At 58.9% G+C, this 15,000-nt stretch overlaps 1 long non-coding RNA gene across 2 annotated transcripts in view; it reads left to right on the top strand.

Annotated features, from left to right (window-relative positions):
* LOC147355956 (uncharacterized) overlaps window positions 1-8,596 on the top strand; it is a 25,822-nt gene extending 17,226 nt beyond the window's left edge. Inside the window, exons 2-3 of one of the 2 annotated variants that reach the window (XR_015142904.1) lie at window positions 7,574-7,634; window positions 7,885-8,596. This is a non-coding gene — a long non-coding RNA (uncharacterized LOC147355956). Of the gene's footprint in view, window positions 1-7,537; window positions 7,635-7,884 lie in introns of those variants that run through there. The other variant, XR_015142903.1, reaches the window with a different exon arrangement.
* The last annotated feature ends 6,404 nt before the right edge of the window (window positions 8,597-15,000 follow it).

Here is a 15,000-nt window from a genome sequence, read left to right as displayed (position 1 = left end):
CCAGCCGGCCCGGCGGCACTTGGCCTCCGGAGGGCGGCCGAGCCCGGTCGACCAGCCGGCCCGGCGGCACTTGGCCTCCGGAGGGCGACCCGGCCCGGTCGACCAGCCGGCCCGGCGGCACTTGGCCTCCGGAGGGCGGGCCGGCCCGGTCGACCAGCCGGCCCGTCGGCACTTGGCCTCCGGAGGGCGGCCGAGCCCGGTCGACCAGCCGGCCCGTCGGCACTTGGCCTCCGGAGGGCGGCCGAGCCCGGTCGACCAGCCGGCCCGGCGGCACTTGGCCTCCGGAGGGCGACCCGGCCCGGTCGACCAGCCGGCCCGGCGGCACTTGGCCTCCGGAGGGCGGGCCGGCCCGGTCGACCAGCCGGCCCGTCGGCACTTGGCCTCCGGAGGGCGGGCCGGCCCGGTCGACCAGCCGGCCCGTCGGCACTTGGCCTCCGGAGGGCGGCCGAGCCCGGTCGACCAGCCGCCCCGTCGGCACTTGGCCTCCGGAGGGCGGCCGAGCCCGGTCGACCAGCCGGCCCGGCGGCACTTGGCCTCCGGAGGGCGGCCGAGCCCGGTCGACCAGCCGGCCCGGCGGCACTTGGCCTCCGGAGGGCGGCCGAGCCCGGTCGACCAGCCGGCCCGGCGGCACTTGGCCTCTTCCTGGTCAGCTCTCGGATCGATGTGGTCTTACGGGCTCGAGTTGGCCCCGGCGGGCTGAGCCGCCAGATGGACCCGCTCTCTGACGTTTGCATTTTCTTTCCAGATGAATCGAGCTGGTTGGTTGAGGTTATGTGTGTGATGAGTGTGTGCTTTTGCCTTTTGTTTCATCGCCACAATACGAGTGCGCATTTCTAACGTGAAGGTCTTTATTTGTCATGCTGAACGTTGTTTTTGCTGAAAGAGTTCGGGGACGGGGACGGGGACGGGGACGGGGACGGGGACGGGGACGGGGACGGGGACGGGGACGGGGACGGGGACGGGGACGGGGTCACAAAAGGGGTTTCTCCTGGCACACCCAAGGAGTGGTGACAGGAGCGGGGAAGATGGCGAGTTATTTTTCGGGGCGGGAGGTCGCGCCGCCTGACGTTGGCCTGAGGTCCCTCTCGCCTGGGAGTGCATTCCGCTGCCCCGTGGGTGGGGTGGTCGAGAATCCTTCCCCTCCCCCCCGCCTGTCCCCGCTCCCCGCGTCCGTCGTACCTCGCCCAGGGACGCCCTCGAGAAGTGTCGGCGTGTCCTCTTTTCCTGTCCGCGTCGCTGACTGAGCGGAGAAACTGCGCCCTAGGATGGGCCCCGTCTTGGCAACGAGTCCCTGCTGGTCTCCCTCGGAGCTTCTAGGCTGCGGCCGGCTCTCCGGACAGCGGGTTGGTTGTCGGGCGCCACCTGCCTGTCGGTCGCTTTTTTTAGAGGGTCCTGCAGGGGGGGCGGGAGGACCACGGATGGAGCAGGCAGGCGGGGCCGGCGAACTCTTGAATGCCCTGGGGCTGTGGAAGGAGGCTGTGGGGGGAGGGGCACCTTGGGCCACAGGTCAACGGGGCGGGATGGGTTTAGCCCCCTTGGGCTTTTTTAGGTTTGGATTGGAACTCTCGTGTGGGGAAACTTGATCCATTTTGGAGGACAGCTATTTTGAACCCAAGGGAGCTGACTTCCTTCTTTGGGGCCTTGTCTCCCCCTTGGCATGTGGGGGCTTTTCCGTCTCCCGCCAAGGATTTCAAACGACAGAGCACGCGGATCCACTTGCTCCAGTCAGGTTCAGGGGCAGAGCGCGAGGATTCAAAGCTGGCTTGGGGACAGCAAGTCGCGCCCCTCGCCCCCCGCCGCCAGCTCAGAACACCCCCCTGTCTGCCTGCCAAAAGACCAAGTGCGGGCTGGTGGTGGCAGAGTCACCTGTCACGGACGGGAGTGGTCTGGATCGCGGAGGTGATGAACGCGCTCAGGAAACACAAGCGAATGATGCGGGATATCCATCCATGCACGTTTCTCTGTCTCCGCCCGCCCGCACACCACACCCCCCACGTGCATACCCACACACACACACACACTGCGTCCTCCTTGGCGCCTGGCTGCGTCTCTCTGTCTCTGCCCGCACCACCTGCAGGCACACACCACACACACACCCACACACCCCCCCACCCCCACACGGCGTGCACACACGCATCCCCCCTCCCCACACAGCCCATAAACACCCCGCCCCCCACACGCACACCCCCGCCCCCCACACACACACACACACACACACACACACACACACACACACACACACACACACTGCGTTGTCCTTTGCCTGGCTGTGTCTCTCGGCCTCTGTCTCTGCCCCCGCACCCACCCATGCCGCCCACACCACACACACACCCCCCCCCCCCCACACACACACGCAGGGCCCTTCACACCACACCCACCCACCCACACACACACACACGCAGGGCCCTTCACACCACACCCACCCACCCACACACACACACAGAGCGTTGTCCTTTGCCTGGCTGTGACGCTCTGCCTCTCTGCCCACACACCACATGCATTCCCCCCCGCCCCCCCCCCCACCCACCCACCCACACGCACGGCCCTACACATCACATCGGCCACACACCACCCACCCCCACCACCCCCTCCCCGCCCCCCCAACACACACACTGCGTTGTCCTTTGCCTGGCTGTGTCTCTCGGCCTCTGTCTCTGCCCCCGCACCCACAGGCGGATGCCACACGCACACACCCATGCCGCCCACACGGCCCCCCGTGGCAGCTATACACAACACACTCACACCACACACCTACCCCCTCCCCCCATACACACACACACACACACCCCCACACACCCCCCCACCCCCACACGGCGTGCACACACGCATCCCCCCCCCCACACACACAGCCCATAAACACCCCGCCCCCCACACGCACACCCTCTCCCCCACCACACACACGCAGGGCCCTACACACCACACACACACACACACACACTGCATTGTCCTTTGCCTGGCTGTGACGCTCTGCCTCTGCCCACACACCACATGCATGCCCACACGCACGCGCGCGCGCGCGCACACACACACACACTCTCACACCCCGCCCCGCCACCCCACACCACACACACCTCCCCCGCCCCGCCCCCCGCCCCCACACACACACTTTGTTGTCCTTTGCCTGGCTGTGTCTCTCGGCCTCTGTCTCTGCCCCTGCACCCACAGGTGCACGCCACACACACACACCCATGCCGCCCACACCACACACACACACCCCGCCCACACGCAGGGCCCTTCACACCACACCCACACACCCACCCACACACACACAGCGTTGTCCTTTGCCTGGCTGTCTCTCTCGGCCTCTGTCTCTGCCGCCCCGCACCCACAGGCGCACCCCACACGCACACACCCATGCGGCCCACACGCGCCCTCGTGGCACCTATACACAACAAACCCACACCACACACCAACCCCCCCCCACCCCAAAACACTCACACGGCCACACACACCACCCACGCACTACCACCTGAGCATGCCACAACGCCACACACTGCCTCGCCCCCCCCCCCCCAACACACAGACACCCGGCCCACACCACACACATACGCACGCCCACGCGCGCACACACACACACACACACACACACACACACAGCGTTGTCCTATGCCTGGATGTGACGCTCTGCCTCTGCCCACACACCACATGCATGCCCACACGCACGCGCGCGCGCACACACACACACACACTCTCACACCCCGCCCCGCCACCCCCACACCACACACACCTCCCCCCCACCTGGCCACACACACACACACCTCCCCCCCCCCCCGGCCCCGCCCCGCCCCCCCCCCCCCCACACACTTTGTTGTCCTTTGCCTGGCTGTGTCTCTTGGCCTCTGTCTCTGACCCCGCCCCCCCAGACCCGCATCCACAGGCGCACGCCACACGCACACACCCATGCCGCCCACACCACACACACAGCCCGCCCACACACACGCAGGGCCCTTCACACCGGCCACACACCACCCACCCCCACCACCCCCTCCCCGCCCCCCCAACACACACACTGCGTTGTCCTTTGCCTGGCTGTGTCTCTCGGCCTCTGTCTCTGCCCCCGCACCCACAGGCGGACGCCACACGCACACACCCATGCCGCCCACACGGCCCCCCGTGGCAGCTATACACAACACACTCACACCACACACCTACCCCCCCCCCCCCATACACACACACACACACACACACACACAGGGCCGCACACTCTCCACCCACGGAACACCACCTGGGCATGTCACAGACACGCCACACATGCCTCACCCCCCCCCACCCCGCCCCACTCTGTGTGTTCCTGTCCCCTCTTTTTCTCCTTCCTTCCTCTGTCGTCGTCCCTCTGCCTCTCGCTCCCCTCCCTCCACCTTCACAGGACAGAGTGCCTTTAAGATGAGTCTGCCTGTTGTAAATACACCCTGGACATGATGATTGCTACAGTCTGACCTGTCGCGCCTGTAACCTGGGGTGGCGGGGGGTTGTCAAACGTCCTTGGTACGCTAGGGATAGCTTTCTCTGTGGAAGGTGGAAGCCTCCCTTCCGTCCCTCACTGAAGCCAGGCAAACCGACCACAACTCAAAGCAATGGTGTTTGCCACGTGGGGCATACCTTCCATGGTCTTTACTGATGGACACGCTTCACCCAAAGCTCTTGCAAAGTTCTTCAGAACTGTCAGTCTTCCAGTCACCCGCCACCATCAGGCGAGGTGTAGAGAACCGATGGAAAAACTGGAGGAATGACTTCCTCCATGGGGTTGGATGAACTGAGGAACAGGAGGCTGAAGTGGATGCCTGACTTCTTGAGGAAAAGAGGATGGGGGGGGGGGGGGGGCTGGGGCGGGGGGAGGAAGGGCAGGACGGTCCACTTAGGAGGGCTGGTTGCACATGGACACATAAACTGTACATCCAAAGAATCCACAAGCACCTACTATATACTATGCCAGCACGGGAAAGTAGACGTATGATGTTGCATGAACCTCTCCAAGGGAAAAGACTGAACACCTGAAACGAACACGACTTTGGAAACCCACCCTGGGCTTCATTTCTGCCGTGAGGGTGCTGTCGTGTGCATATCTGAGGGGATGGATATGTCTCCCGGCCATCTTCATTCCAGCTTGTGCTTCATCCAGCCCAGCGCTCCTCATGATGTGTACTCAGCGTGTACATTCAGTAAGCAGGGTGACGATAGACAGCCTTGATGGACTCCTTTCCCTTATTTGGAACCAGCCTGTTGGGTTCTACGTCTAGTTTTCACTGTTGCTTCCTGACCTGCAGAAATACAGAGTCCTCTTTTTTTTTTTTTTTTTTTTTAATTCCCTAACCTGAGTGAAAAGCGAGAGAGACAGAGAGAAGACAGATGGAGGGACGGGCGGGCGGACAGGCAGGCAGGCAGGCAGGCAGGCAGGAAAAAGAAAGAAAGAAAGAAAGAAAGAAAGAAAGAGAGAAAGAAAGAAAGAAAATAATGAAAGGACCTACCGTTCCACCTGTTGCTTTCCAGATACAAAGGGAAAAACAAAGGACCGAAAAGGACACGAGGTTTAAAATGGGAATTTGGAAAGATGGACATCCCCTTGGTCGCTTCATACAGCACCCCTCTCAGCAGAAGGGAATCGTCTCTCTTTTTCTCTCGACCTGGTCCTTCCAGACTTCAGAAACTCTCCGTGGAGGATTCTTATCTCCTTGGCCAGAGTGATTGCCACACGTTCCTTAGGGGCCCAGAGGATGTTTCCGTGAAACGGGGGTACACACTTCCGGATAGGAGAGTCGTGTCCTATATATGTGTGTGTGTGTGTGTGTGTGTGTGTGTGTGTGTGTGTGTGTGTGTGTGTGTGTGTTGCTTTGCGTGTGGTTCTTCACCCGAGAGGGGGACTGGAGCCTGAAGTGTTCCGAGCTGCCTCCGTTATCAAACAACCCTCTCTCGGGGGGGAGGGACCAACGTCCCATGTTCTCTTGCCCTTCTGACGGAGAACTCAAAAGGCCCTGTGCCTGAAGCCCTGCGGATGGAAGCTAGAGGACTTGGTGAATGTTTCTGACGGAGCTTCCCTGGTGGCTCACACGGTCAAGAGTCTGCCTGCGATGCAGGAGACCCGGGTTCCATCCCCGGGCCAGGAAGGCCTCCTGGAGAAGGACATGGCAACCCGCTCCAGGGCCCGACCCTGACGTCTAAAAATCAGCCTCCTAGACTGCCTCTCCCTCTGCCGACTGGTTTCTCGAATCCGCTCCAGGGATGAACCTGTGTGTTTCCTTGGTTTCCCTACAAGTGCCTCTGAGGGAAAAACACACACACACACACACACAAAACCTGATGGCTTGCACCCCAGGCCTGCTTTCCCGCACCCGTCCATCGACATCACGGCCTCCTGAGAGGAGATACGATCACTGTTTCCCTGAACGGAGGATCTGTGCTCAGAAACTCTTGCCATGACACGGAGGCCCCTACGAACTAACCTATTTCGTCCCTCCCTCCTCCTTCCCTCCTTCCTTCCTTCCTTCCTTCTGGATTTTTTTTTTTTTTTTTCCTTTCTTTTTCTCTCACGTCCATGCACACGCACACGCACACGCGCCGTCTCTCATGTACACGCGTACATGCACGCACTCACACACACAGTCACCAGCTCAGCTTTTCATGGGTTCCAGGCAAGTGTCAAGAGGAGGGAAAACTGGTGGGGTCCGGAGTAGGCCGCCGTCCCCACCCCACCCCACCCCACCCCACTGCACGTGAACCTCCGTGCCCTGTGGAGTGTTTTGGAGTCAAGTGACTTAAGAGCCGGCCAGCGCCAGAGGAACGCTCTGCCCCTCCCTCCTTTTCTGTCCCTCTGAAGGCAGGCAGGGAGGAAAACCTCCTCCCACGGAGGGGAAGATGTCAAGGGACGGTGGCTGTTTCCACGCACGTCCGTGATCCTCACACGCGTGAGCGGGGTTTCCTGGGTTACCAAAAGGAGGAGACTCCTTTGGCCTGACACGAGGCGAATCTGTCCCTCGGCCTCCCTCCCCACCCCCCAGCCCCCTTCCTCCGCGCGGTGCCGAAGGGGCCGTCTCAAGGTGGAGACATGGAATGGCTGGGTGGGGCGGATCACCATTCAATAGAGAGAAGCTCGAGGCGAAGTCAGAGGCTCTGACTTGACTGGAAAGCTTTCTGCATTTGAATGAAGCTATCCGGCGAGGCCCTGCAGGGGGAGGGTGGGGGAAGGTGGGGGTGGGGCCCACAGACAATAGCCCCTGCCTGCAGGGCCTGCTGGCCTGCCGGCCTGCCGGCCTGCCGGCCTGCCGGGCTGAGGGGGCCCTTTGGCGGCGGCGGCGGCGGCGGCGGCGGCGGCGGGGCCACGACCCCGACTCCTGCAACTCGATCCCTTCAAGGAAACTTCTGGGGTGACTCCTGTCCAGGGAATACATCCAGATGGGCCTGTTTCTGAAAAACGCCCGAGTCACAGTTGTGACAGGTTCTCTGGATCTCTTGACACATGGATTGACCTGCACCCTCCCATCCTGTCAGACCCTTTGGACACGCTTGAAGAGGTCTTTGGCCTCGGCCAGAAAACAAGCCGAGATAAACAAATACGTTTTTTGTCTGTGTTTTTGAACAGGGCGGAAAATGATGCGTGGCCGTGGATTGGAGAGAAACCTACGCCTCTCACACGCCTGAAGGCAGGAAGTTCTCAGGGGGACGGAACCTGCCTTCACTTCTCAGGGGGACTGGGACGGTCCCCTCGCCTCGCGCGCCGCCCCCCCCCGCCCCCCCCCCCCCCGACCCCGACCCTTAGCCCAGCCCCCCCACTCCCGTCTCCCTAACCTCACACTCCCCCACCCCACCCCCATCCCGGCCACCGAGGGGGGCCCGGGGAGGGATGGCTGTCTCAGCCCCGGTTCTGAGATGTCACTTGTGAAACCGCTCTAGGCCGAGATGCCAGATGGCCGCCCTGCCGCTTGGTGTCCGTCTCCATCACCCATGCCCGAAAGGCACGTGAGATCACGGACAGCACATCAGATCAGATCAGATCAGATCAGTCGCTCAGTCGTGTCCGACTCTTGGTGACCCCATGAAGCGCGGCACGCCAGGCCTCCCTGTCCATCACCAACTCCCGGAGTTCACTGAGACTCACGTCCATGGAGTCAGTGATGCCATCCAGCCATCTCCTCCTCTGTCGTCCCCTTCTCCTCCTGCCCCCAATCCCTCCCAGCATCAGAGTCTTTTCCAATGAGTCAACTCTTCGCATGAGGTGGCCAAAGGACTGGAGTTTCAGCTTTCGCATCAGTCCTTCCGAAGAAATCCCTGGGTTGGTCGCCTTCAGAATGGACTGGTTGGATCTCCTTGCGGTCCAAGGGACCCTCAGGAGTCTTCTCCAACACCACCATTCTCTCAAAAGCATCCATTCTTTCGGCGCTCAGCCTTCTTCGCGGTCCAACGCTCACATCCATACATGACCACAGGAAAAACCGTAGCCTTGACTGGACGAACCTTTGTTGGCAAAGGAATGTCTCTGCTTTGGAATATGCTATCTAGGTGGGTCATCACTTTCCTTCCAAGGAGTAAGCGTCTTTTAAGTTCATGGCTGCAGTCACCATCTGCAGTGATTTTGGAGCCCAGAAAAATAAAGTCTGACACCGTGTCCACTGGTTCCCCATCTATTTCCCATGAAGTGATGGGACCGGATGCCGTGATCTTCGTTTTCTGAATGTGGAGCTTTAAGCCCACTTTTTCACTCTCCTCTTTCACTGTCATCAAGAGGCTCTTGAGTTCCTCTTCACTTTCTGCCATGAGGGTGGTGTCATCTGCACATCCGAGGTGATTGATAGTTCTCCCGGCAATCTTGGTTCCAGCGTGTGTGTCTTCCAGTCCAGCGTTTCTCATGATGTTCTCTGCGTATAAGTTAAATACACAGGGTGACGATAGACAGCCTTGACGAGCTCCTTCTCCTATTTGGAACCAGTCTGTGGTTCCATGTCCAGTTCGAACTGTTGCTTCCTGACCTGCGTACAGATTTCTCAAGAGGCAGGTCAGGTGGTCTGGTATTCCCATCTCTTCCAGAATTTTCCACAGTTTACTGTGATCCACACCGTCAAAGGCTTTGGCATAGTCAAGAAAGCAGAAATAGATGCTTTTCTGGAACTCTCTTGCTTTTTCCATGATCCAGCGGAGGTTGGCAATCGGATCTCTGGTTCCTCTGCCTTTTCGAAAACCAGCTTGCACATCAGGAAGTTCACGGTGCACATATTGCTGAAGCCTGGCTTGGAGAATTTTGAGCATGACTCTACTAGCGTGTGAGATGAGTGCAAGTGTGCGGTCGTGTGAGCATTCTTTGGCATTGCCTTTCTTTGGGATCGGAATGAAAACGGACCTTTTCCAGTCCTGTGGCCACTGCTGAGTTTTCCAAATGTGCTGGCATATTGAGTGCAGCACTTTCACCGCATCATCTTTCAGGATTTGGAAGAGCTCCACTGGCATTCCATCACCTCCACTAGCTTTGTTCGTAGTGATGCTTTCTAAGGCCCACTTGACTTCACATTCCAGGATGTCTGGCTCTAGGTCAGGGATCACACCATCGTGATTATCTGGGTCGTGAAGATCGTTTTTGTAAGGGTCTTCTGTGTATTCTTGCCATCTCTTCTGAATATCTTCTGCTTCTGTTGGGTCCATACCATTTCTGTCCTGTATCGAGCCCATCTTTGCATGAAATGTTCCTTTGGTATCTCTGAGTTTCTGGAAGAGATCCCTAGTCTATCCCATTCTGTGCTTTTCCTCTATGTCTTTGCATTGATCGCTGAAGAAGGCTTTCTTATCTCTTCTTGCTATTCTTTGGAACTCTGCATTCAGATGTGTGTATCTTTCCTTTTCTCCTCTGTTTTCGCTTCTCTTCTCCTCACAGCTATGTGTAAGGCCTCCCCAGACAGCCATTTTGCTTTGTGGCATTTCTTTTCCATGGGGATGGTCTTGATCCCTGTCTCCTGTTCAATGTCACGAACCTCATTCCACAGTTCACACGGACAGCACGTAGCGCGCCCAGAACACACAACAGGATCCTCCTGAACCCAGAACGGCGATTGTGATGGATCCACGTGGAGGGCGTCGATATCCCCACCTGATGCGTGAATAGGAGTCACACAGACTCGATGGGTTTGAGCTTGGATGGGGTGCCCTATCCGGAGAGATCACGTGGGTCAGAAAGCACACACGGAACAGAACAAAACCAAAGACCACAGCCAAGTCGAGGGAGGGCTGAACCCGAGGACCTCACCGGTCCCGTGGCATCACGTGCCGTACACGGCCTCTCTCGATGGCCGAGAGGGACGTGGAATGTATGTGTCCCCGTCTTGGTGTGTCGTGCCCGAAACCGCGCCACGGAGAGGGATCGTGTCTGATGCTCATCATCGCTCCAAAGATACATACACCGGGTCTCTTTAGAAAACGATGGAAGGATATCTTTGAATGCCAAAGGGTGTGACGTGGGAAAGACACATCCAAGTGGAATCAGCGTGGCCGAGAGAGCTCCCCCAAATAGAGAGGGGAGGCCATCGAGGAAGAGGTCCGTGTGTCTCAGTCTGGATGGAATGTCCACTTGGAGCACTGACTGGGTCCCAGAGGCCTCCAGATCATCTAAGGAAACAGTGTTCCCGAAATTCAAGATACCTCTCACACCCTCCCCTTTCCCTAAATACCTTGTGACCGTCTACCCTGGAAGAAGAAACATGTCCCTTGTTGCATGACAGCAAATCCTAATTGCTCTCAGCTGGCTTGACAACCTCACGAGGTTCAGCTTTCTAGGCCCCTGACTCTTTCCTGTGGAACATTCCCTGGGTTTTATTGAAATCTGTGTCCCTGCATGGCAATATCTAAGACCCTCCCCCCCCCCACCCCCCACCCCCCCCCCCCACACACAATAAAGCTTTCTTTTCTTTTTTCTTTCTTTCCTTTTTTTTTTTTTGGCGTGCAGCCAATACTGACCATTCATTGAAAGATAATAAAACTAGGTGATGTTATGTGTGTCATGTCCCGGTGTATTGAAATAGAATGTTCTTCGTTAAGGACATACAACATCCTCTGTTCTAACGTGTACAGAATGGTGACTTGATGCACCTGTCTGTTGCAAAAGAATCATTCATGACCACCCAAGCGGTAGCTCATAGCTTGACCACAACCCATACATGCCATGACTGTATGCGAAAGAAAGTGAAGTCACTCAGTCGTGCTGGACTCTTTGCGACCCCACGGACTGTAGCCTACCAGGCTCCTCCGTCCATGGAATTTTCCAGGCAAGACTACTGGAGTGGGTTGCCGTGTCCTTCTTCCATTGTACGGGAAGTGAATGCGTCATGTCCACGGTCATGGCGACTTTCGAATAGGATAATGCTGCTGCTGCTGCTGCTGCTGCTGCTGCTGCTGCTGCTGCTGCGTCGCTTCCGTCGTGTCCGAATCTGTGCGACCCCGTAGACGGTAGCCCGCCGGGCACCCCCGTCCCTGGGGTTCTCCAGGCAAGAACACTGCGGTGGGTTGCCATGTCCTTCTCCAAGGCGTGAAAGGGAAAACGGGAAGGGAAGTCGCTCCGTCGTGTCCGACTCTGTGCGACAACGTGGACTGCGGCCTACCGGGCTCCTACCGGGCTCCTCCGTCCACGGGATTTTCCGGGCAAGAGGACTGGAGTGGGGTGCCGTTGCCTTCTCCGAATATGAGACGACGATAATACCAATACTATTCTTTAGAATCACCGTGCTCTTTGTGACGTAGACAGTATATATGTACCTTATCCGTGAAGTTCCCCCGCCCGCCGTTACATCGGCATCTTCCCATGTCTCCCTCCCCCAGCCGCTCTGTGATGATCGTTTTCATTGTTTTAGGTGGCCTTGCATGGCATGTCAGTGACAGGAGAAACTCTTTTTCTTTCTCTACCTGACTTCTTCATTGGGCATCACTCCCTAAGTCCCATCCATGCGATCACGATGTAAGACTGTGTTCATTCCTGGGGCTACCTGGGACACCTAGATCTCCCTATCGATCGATCTCTACCTGGATCGTGTATCTTCTTGATCTAGTCTTCCCTTGATGGACACTTGGGCTGGGTCCCCATCTTGACTCTTGTGAATGGATGCTGCGATGGACCTGGGGGTGCAGGCCTCTCTCTGCGAGTTTCAGGTTTTATTTTCTTTCGAGGTCTACCCAGAAGTGAGATGGTTGGCAGGATCCATCCTCTCTCCACCGAGACTCGTGTCTAAGTCCTTCTGAGGTGATCCGGTTGCTGCTGCTGCGGCTGCCGCTAAGTCGCTTCCGTCGTGTCCGACTCTGTGCGACCCCACAGCCGGCAGCCCGCCAGGCTCCCCCCCTGTCCCTGGGATTCTCCAGGCGAGAACACTGGAGTGGGTTGCCACGGCCTTCTCCGATGCGTGGAAGGGAAAAGGGAAAGGGAAGTCGCTCGGTCGTGTTCGACTCTTCCCGACCCCGTGGACCGTGGCCTACCGGGCTCCTCCGCCCATGGGAGTTTCCAGGCGAGAGGACTGGAGTGGGTTGCCGTGGCCTTCTCCGGTGATCCGGGGAGCGATCCGTGCTTTCCCAATAGACGCCGTTTGAATCCACGCGACTGCGTACGTCTTAGGGAATACGGCGACGACGACGACGACGACCCAAACGCTCCCGTGAGCACCGTGGAACCGGAGGGTGTGTCCTCGGGATGATTCCCCGGTGCCAGCTTTCCACGGCTCGTACGCGTCCACGAGCCCCCCTGCGGTCGGCATGTCATTCGATAGACACGGAACCACGGTTGTCACGGACCGGGGTTGCCTAGGTGCCAGTCGATCCCCAGATGAGTGGAGGGATGACAGAGTCCTTAGGGAACAGAGCGGAGACCCAGAGAATGATTTCCACGAGACGAGGGCGGTGAGACGAGAAGAACGACGGGAAGTGGTGCCCGGGGAGCCAGACATGGTCGAACAGGAAAGAAAACGTGTCAGACGAGACGAGAGGGGAGAAGGATTCCAAGTCAGTGGAGCGGCACGGGGGAGACAGGCCGAGAAGATGCGAGCGGATGCTGGGGGCACGGCACACCTGGACCCGTGAGCGCGCAGGGAGCCGAGAGGGATGGCCGACCATCGCCTGCAGGTCCGCGTGGGCCGATCTCCAGGGCCCGGACTGTGAGGGACTTCGTGAGAACAGTCACGCTCACGGTGCCCACGGGTCACGTCTCCACGGTGCTCTCGGCACTGTACGGAGAGCTCCCCGCGCTGCCCATGGCACAGTGAGCTAGGGTTTCTTTATGTGTATCGACAGAAGATTCAGGGAGCTTCCCGAGTGACGGGACTAGGTATTGGCCGCTCGCGTCCGATCTCAGGCAGGCCGTCTCGCTCGACGATCATTGGACGTATTTGATGTCTGTGGGGGCGTGCTCTGTGTGTCTTCGTGGCCGTGCAAGCTGTTCTCTCTCTGTGGAGAGAGGGGGTCGCTCTACGGTCGTGTGTCTGGGCTTCTCGTGGCTGTGGTTCCTCTTGGGGGGCAGGGGCGCCGGGGCACGTGGGCTTCAGTGGCTGCTGGGTGTGGGCTCAACACTCGCAGCGGCCAGGATCTGGAGCACAGACTCCATCACCGAGGCGTATGGGTAGCGTGTGGGCTCTTCCCGGACCGGGGGCGAAACCCACGTCTCCTGCATGGGCACGGGATCGTTGACCACGGGGCCCCCGGGGAAGCCCCAGTCCCGAACTCAAGACGGATCTCTTGACGTCACCGCTTTTTCTTGGAGAGGTTCGAAACGATCGGGCCAGGGAGAAGGACACAACCTGGACGTCCTTTCGATGGGATCCCTGAGTCCAGGAGGAGCCGTGCAGACGCCGATAAGGGAGGAAGGGGATGATTTTGCCTTTTTGTAAGGTGAGGATTGGACTCGCAGTCCACACTCCTGTTCCCACCGCTCCCCTCCGGGAACTGGAGTTCGAATCTAGGTGGGCCTCTGAGCACACACCTGGCCGGGCTCCATCATGCCGGGTTGACCTTCGGTGCTCACACACCGGCACGCTTGCTGCCTCTCGACGTGTCCTAGAGAAGAAGACATCGGATTCCGTATCAGATCAGCTTCTTTGATGAGCGACGGCACGACAGCCACAGCAAGTGGGATGGATACACACAAACGTTGGTTTCTTTTGGACTATGAGCCCACCTCTGTTCGTGTGTGTGTGTGTGTGTGTGTGAGAGAGAGAGAGAGAGAGAGAGAGAGAGAGAGAGAGAGAGAGAGAGAGAGATGCCTTGGTGGTTCTAAAGCAAGAAGCACTGAGGAGTGAAGACATTCTCGAACGCACATATTTTCCTTCATTTCAGTCGTGATGGTCCAATGAGTTGGAGGACGACGTGGACTGTTTCGGGGTAGATGAGTTTAGAAGGCTGTGAAGGGACTTCCCTGCCTGGTGGTCCAGTGGTGAAGAATCCACCTGCCGATGAGGCAGGGGACAGGGTGTTTTCGATCGATCCCTGATCCGGGAAGATGCCGCCGGGCTCCGGGCAGGTTCGATATGAACCTACAGAATGGACGGACAGTGCCAGGCGCGAAGGCGAGGGCAGGCAGACGGGGGACTCTGGACGAGGATGACGGACACGGACGGACACGGACGCCTCCGTTGTAGGTGGGCTGTGGCCGGCCGGCACGCTCCTCTGGGGCAGGATGTTCCTAGGACCGTTGGGGAGCGTGCCCGTGCGCGCCCGTGGGAGGAGCAGGGGACCGAAGGGAACTCTCTGTCCTCTCTGCTCCACGGGGCCCGCGGCACCCTAATCGGCTCCAAGAGAGGATGCCTCCGATGGAGAGACAAACCCACACGTGAGGGACCCTCCCTTCGGGTTCACTTGGACTCGGAAAGCGTGACGGTCAGGTTCACTCAATGCTCTGGATGTCTGTGCTTCCCGAGATCCCGGCCTACTCACGGGAAGGACCCGCGGAGCCGGATGAGATCTCCCTCTGCACGGCGGCGGCGGCTCCAGGGTGCACACGTTTCAGTGGCTACGGCTTGTGGACATCGATCGCACCGAGAGCCTAACCCCCGGTGT

Source organism: Bos grunniens, chromosome 16, assembly GCF_055505025.1.
Source record: "Bos grunniens cultivar Pamir isolate PY7600 chromosome 16, Bosgru_T2T1.0, whole genome shotgun sequence".
In the NCBI taxonomy this organism is placed as follows: Eukaryota; Metazoa; Chordata; class Mammalia; order Artiodactyla; family Bovidae; genus Bos; species Bos grunniens.
The sequence above is the reverse complement of the archived record's forward strand: the minus strand, read 5'-3'. Positions and strand labels throughout refer to the sequence as shown.